This window comes from Bison bison, unplaced genomic scaffold (genome assembly GCF_000754665.1).
Source record: "Bison bison bison isolate TAMUID 2011002044 unplaced genomic scaffold, Bison_UMD1.0 scf7180017864066, whole genome shotgun sequence".
NCBI classification, from domain to species: Eukaryota; Metazoa; Chordata; class Mammalia; order Artiodactyla; family Bovidae; genus Bison; species Bison bison.
In genome coordinates, this window is record NW_011494638.1 from 3406865 (window position 1) to 3413512 (window position 6648).

General features: G+C 39.1%; 1 long non-coding RNA gene across 2 annotated transcripts; it reads right to left on the minus strand.

Moving 5' to 3' along the window:
• Positions 1 to 3053: 3053 nt before the first annotated feature.
• On the minus strand, positions 3054 to 6642 carry LOC104986274. Of its 2 annotated transcripts, XR_825018.1 has the most exons (3): positions 6439 to 6642; positions 4856 to 5114; positions 3054 to 3765 (listed from the first exon to the last, which is right to left on the minus strand). It is a non-coding gene; the product is annotated as an uncharacterized LOC104986274 (long non-coding RNA). The 2 variants fall into 2 exon arrangements; XR_825017.1 differs by lacking the exon at positions 3054 to 3765 and having other exon boundaries at positions 4599 to 5114.
• Positions 6643 to 6648: the final 6 nt, after the last annotated feature.

The window sequence follows — 6648 nt, forward strand, 5'->3', positions numbered from 1 at the left end:
TTGATATTTCTCCCGGCAATCTTGATTCCAGCTTGTGCTTCATCCAGCCCAGCGTTTCTCATGATGTACTCTGCATAGAAGTTAAATAAGCAGGGTGACAATATACAGCCTTGACGTACTCCTTTTTCTATTTGGAACCAGTCCGTTGTTCCATGTCCAGTTCTAACTGTTGCTTTCTGACCTGCATATAGGTTTTTCAAGAGGCAGGTCAGGTGGCCTGGTATTCCCATTTCTTTCAGAATTTTCCACAGTTTATTGTGATCCACTGCTGCTGCTACTGCTGCTAAGTCACTTCAGTCGTGTCCGACTCTGTGCGACCCCATAGACAGCAGCCCACCAGGCTCCACCATCCCTGGGATTCTCCAGGCAAGCACACTGGAGTGGGTTGCCATTTCCTTCTCCAATGCATGAAAGTGAAGTCGCTTAGTTGTTTCTGACTCTTAGCAACCCCATGGACTGCAGCCTACCAGGTTCCTCTGTCCATGGGATTTTCCAGGCAAGAGTACTGGAGTGGGGTGCCATTGCCTTCTCTGATTGTGATCCACGCAGGATCACAATATGATCAAAGGTTTTGGCATAGTCAATAAAGCAGAAACAGATGTTTTTCTGGAACTCTCTTGCTTTTTCCATGATCCAGTTTAGAAAAACAATGCTTGAGTGTGCATAATATCCAAGCACATATATAGAGAGATTAAAGCAAATGTGGATAAATGCTAACATATGTGGAACCTGGATAACAAGTATATAACAGTTTTTTATATTATTTTTGTACTTTTTAAGTCTGAAGTTATTTCAAAATAATAGCTAAAAATTTCTTTAGATTCTCTTCAGAAAATCCCATAGGATCAAGTCAAGTGGCCCCCTTGAAAATCTATCAGTCGTGGCTTTCCCTCTTTAACTTTCTTGCTCTCCCTATCTCACCCTGCTGACTTTGGAGTCAAAATAATGGATTTGTGATGAGACTGCAGAACCACCACCTGCTGTTACCTGAAAGGCCCTGATGAGGCACTGGTTAAGAAGGCCACTGACATGGATGTCCTTTATGAGCTGAGACTGACAGAAGATGCTGCAACAGGACTCCCAAGTTATAAATAAAAGAATTTCCAAGTGGCAAAGGTCTGATGGCAAGTCATAACTGCTAAAATGGGAAACCAGGCTGGAATGCACCCAGGGTGTCTTGACTTGATAGCATACAGGGATATATACCAATAGCTTAAAAGATCACCATATTCTGAAGGAATAGATGGGTGTTATTGTTTTGGGGAGAGAAAGGGGTGTTTCTTGACTCACATATTTTTAAAAGAAAATTAAGAACAGGGAACAGAAGGCTGTTGGTTTTCACACTGGGAATCAAGATCTTTTACCAGTTTCCTGATTTAAGTCATTGCATAAATTTAGACCTAACGATTAAAAGAAGCTGTGTTTACCTGAGGAAGGACTCAATGCCAGAAGAATCTACCATAAACTTTCCTCTGCTCCTACTGAGAGACCCAAGGCCTTTAACCAGGACAAAATTCAGATCTTGTTGACTGCACGATCTGAGGCTGGTACAAGGAAGCTCTAAATGCGACCTTAGTCCCTCAGTTTAGAGTGCAGGGTCATTGGGGGTGGGATAAATGCAGGTTTAGCCCAAATATGTTTTAGAGGAACCCTTTGTCATTCCTCCCCAAATTCAGGTCCATGGATAGGGTATATATAAATATATATATATATATATATATATATGTATACACACATTCACACACATATATATACACACTCAGTAGCCGGCAGGGACCTCACATTGATCTTACAGGAAGAGCTGTGCCTTAGTCTATTCAGACTGCTATTAATAAATTCCACTAAATAAGTGGTTTAAACAACAGGTATTTTTTTCTCACAGTTTTGAAGGTTGAGGTGTACAAGATCAAGGGGCTGGCAGAGGTAGATTCAGTGTATGATGAAGCCTCTTTTCCTGATTTGCAGACAGTCACCTTCTTGCTATATCCTTACATGGGTGAGAGAGAGCGCATGTCTCTGATATCTTTTCTTTAAGGGCACTAATCCTATTGATGCTTTTAAACATAGGTGGCTCTGATGGTAAAGAATTTGCCTGTAGTGCATAAGACCCGGGTTGGGAAAATCCCCTGAAGAAGCAAAGGGCCAACCATTCCAGTACTTCTGCCTGAAGAATTCTGTGGACAGAGGAGCCTGATGGCTATAGTCCATGGGGTCACAAAGAGTTGGACAGGACTGAGCAACTAACACTACTATTAATCCCACTGATAAGGGCTCCACTCTCAGGACCTAATTACCTCCCAAACGCCCCACCTCCAAATACCCTCACAAGGGGATCAGGGCTTCCCCTCCTATGAATGGGGGGATGCATTCAGTCCATACTACATCATTATTGTATAAAGAACCAACTGAAAGCCTCTCAATCTGCTTTCCCTGACTATGACAGCAAATTGGAGGCAATTCGTGCGAACAATTGCAGACATTAATGCCACCTTCAAATATATGAAGGATATAGGGGTGGGGCATCTCCACATTGCCATTCAAGTCACTTCTTTGGGCCTTGCAAAGACTAAACAAACGTTTTAGAGATGGATGGTGATGCTGGTCACACAACAATGTGAATATACTTAATGCCACTGAAATGTGCTTTAAAATCATAAAAATAATAAATTTTATGTTATATATATTCTACAACACACACATATACTAGATAGATTATGGAAGAAAACAATGGACTACCCCAACTGCAGCTGCTACTCTGGAAGCAATGGGGTTTTTTTCCTCCTGACAGTGTTTTTTTTTTTTTTAATTTTATGTGGCTACATGAGTATTCACTGCTAGGCACAGGTTTACTCTAGCTGCAATAAGCAGGGTCTTCTCATTGCAGTGGCCTCTCATTGCAGAGCACAGCCTCCAGTAGTTGCAGCATGTGGGCTCAGTAGTTGTGGCACGTAGGCTTTAGTTGTCCCATAGCACGTGTAATCTTTCCAGACCAGGGATCAAACCCATCTCCCCTGCATCAGCAGGTGGATTCTTAACCACTGGATCACCAGGGAAGTCCTCTGACAGTTTTATTGAGATATAATCTCACATAATAAAGTTGTAAAGTGTGCAATTCAGTGGTTTTTAATACATTCACAAACCTGTCACTGAACACCACTATCTAGTTCCAAAACATTTTCATTATACTAAAAGAGTAACGCTATATCCATTAGCAGTCACTCCCTGTACCTTCTTCCCCTTAATCACTGGGAAATATTTAATACTAATTCACTTTGTCTCTATGCATTTACCTATCCTGGACATGTCATATAAATAGAATCATACAATATGTGGCCTTTTGTGCTCCTCAACAAAGTAATATTCCATTGCGTGGATATACCATAATATATTTATGCGTTCACTGGCTGAGACATTTGGATTATTTCCACTTTGGGGCTATTATAATAATGATGCTTCGAGTATTCATTTACAGATGTTTATGCAGACATGTTTTCACTACTCTGGGATGTACGTCTAAAAGCAGAATTGCTGGGTCATATGGTAACACTGTATGTTCTTCTTTTTGAGGAACTTCCAAACTTTCACAACTGCCAAACTTGTTTTATATCCTCACCAGCAATATTCGAAGGTTTCAACTTCTTCACATTCCCATCAACACTTACTACTTCCTCCCTCTTTGACTGCAGTCATCCTAGTGTATGTGAAGTGGCATCTTCCTATAGCTTTGATTTGAATGGCTACTTAGCAGCAGCAGCAGTACCTTTACTGGAAAAAAAAAAAAAAATCGACTCATTCTCTGACAGTTGGTATGTGACTACCAAACAGACAGGTGCATCCTTCTCAAAATGACCAAAAATGGTTCAACTTCACGTAATGTTAAATAGGATTATCATTCCTTGGGCAACAAGATGATATATTAGTGCCCATGGTTATGTGACATGCTCTAAATCAGCAGAATATAAAGAGACATCTGTGGCAACTGAGCAGAAGCTTACAATTTCATGCTTCCTCCTGGCCTCTCTCTCTCTTAATCCTATTACTTACACTGATCTCAACATAGATAGCTTATATTAAGTTATAATGAATTTATTTAAAGAAAAAAAATGAGTTGATTTACAGTATTTTGTACAATGTGATTACATTTAAGCTCTCACTGAAAATATAAAATTAAATCAGTTCTTAGCAATTTCCAAAAAACCCCTTAACTATATGAATAGCTTCATAAGAAATTAACTCTTCCATGATCGCGATTATTAATGTCAATTTGCCTAGTGAGTTAAGTAAACAGACTGTGTCATGTTTGCCACCCTATGTGACACCATCTACCTTCTCAAAAACCTCTATTTAATTTGAGCCATCCTGATTCTCAATTTACACCTCCATTCTGCCTGGGATGAGAAAGCCAGGAATTGAAAGAATGCTGAAGTATATTAAAGTAGGCTAATTGTAGGCTAATTGAGGTGCATTCTGCATGAGGTAGTTGACTTGGTTAACTTCATTTACAAACATAACTGTAAACACAATTCCAGCTAGTTTATATACTCTAGACTGCCAATGTATAGGCCGCATTCCCAGAAAAATAAGCCTCAACTAGAAAATAAAATATTCCTTAATACATTCATTTTTGCTTAAAAGGAAACATACTCATAGATCCTGGTGAAAAGACATAGAATGGCAAAAAGTAAAAGTAAACATTAAAATTGACAGTGCTACTTTTAAAGCTAATTTAAAATCACTATCAATAATGTTTTTACATTTAAAGTATAATTGATAACTTTTTACTATTTATAGGGAATAACTTTTTACTAATTATTAATACTCAATGCATAATTTCAATGGAATTTTAAGCAATTACAGTTCAACTCCATGTAGTATCAACTATTCTTCTCTTCTGAGTCTTGTACCAATTTCATCTTTTCTTTTAACTCCTTCTGATCTCTGTAATACTGTTCAAATACTGGTTGATAAATATATATTCCTCCAGCAATTCCAAGGAGGCTAGCAAAAAGCAGTTGTGGAAAAGTCAATCTTCCAAACATTTTTTCATCAAACACTTCACAGCGCAAGGATGGTTCTAAAAAAACAAACTCCACATCCAGGAACTCTCTTCAGGTCTGTATACAAAGAAAATGGGAAGCAAAGCAGAAACTCAGTACTATATCCTTTATAAAGCCTTCATGCCACAACTTTGCTCCTGCATAAACAGTATTTTTCTCATAATATGTAAATATGCTTTTTGATGTAACTACAATAGGAATATAGACACAAAGGGAATATGAGAAATGAGGGTTAGAGGATGGTGTAAGATAAAGCTAAATGCTATTATAGAATGTTTTCAGAGGTTTTAAACTGATACTTTATTAAATGGCAGAAGTGTTAAAAAATAGAGGAACATACTTTTTATGCCTTTAAAGGTATACAAAAAAAAGGTATACTATTAAAAGAAACAGCCGTCCACGAAAGTTAAATGTGATTGCCAATCTCATCTAAAGGGGAGAGATTTGTTACTTTTCATTATTAGCTCTTTACTATTTCATGACAATATGTGTGATTAAAACAATTTTTACAAACTAAAAGATTTTCTAGTTTCCTCTGATGCTATAGTAGATACAAACTGGCATCACCTCTAAGTCATCTACTATCCATTTTTGACAAAAAATAAAATAGGGATTTCACTGGTTTTACTTTTAACAATTGAAGAGTTAAGATTCTAGAACTTCTCAGAAAGTTATATTCCTTGCAGTAGTCTATAGTCTGATAAGTTCTATGGTTCGGAGATACTAAGTACATATTTATAAACAGGTAAAACAGAGCGAATCATTTTTATGTTTTATTACAGCAATATTTCACAGCATCCTAAGCCAGTCTCCGGGGTCACAAAACTCAACAGTGGCGGAGTAAATAGTAGCTGCTTCTTGAAGGTGAAAGTGAAGTAACTCAGTCGTGACCGACTCTTTGAGACCCCCGTGGACTGTAGCCTACCAGGCTCCTCCGTCCATGGAATTTTCCAGTCAAGAGTACTGGAGTGGGTTGCCATTTCTAAAATCGTAATTTACTATTTTTCTGGGGGAAAAAGTCTTTTTTCCTCCTGGACTCTACACTTAACTAGATAAATGAGAACTTCACCAAGCAGGTTTTGGTTCTATGACTAAGTGTAAGAAAAGGAGACATTTGCAAGTCACCTCCTTGTAAAACAGACAATTAAACCGCAAGTAAATTCGGGAAGGTTCCCCTTCCGCAACTAGTTCGCTAAATGACCCTGACCAAGTCCTTTAACCTTTGTGGGGCTTCATTTTCCACATCTGTACATGAGGCTAAATTACCCTTATCCCGCCTACGTCGCTCAACAAATAGTCATTGTAAGATCACCCAAGGCATGCAACGTTACACCAACACTTCCGTTTGTAATTATCAGTACTATTATTACCACTCACACACCGTTCTGCTTCAGCTCCCCGCCGCCTCCTGCCTGCACCCGCAGAGGTGAGATCCAGTTCCTTTCAGCAGTTTCCGGACCCCAGCAGCAGAGACCACGAAACCAAAGGAAGGGAACAATCCCTCGAGAAAGAAATGTAGTAGGGAAAGCGTGGACCAGTCCGCGGCGAAGACGTAGACGCGCTGCCGAACCAGCAATAGTGGGCCGCGGGG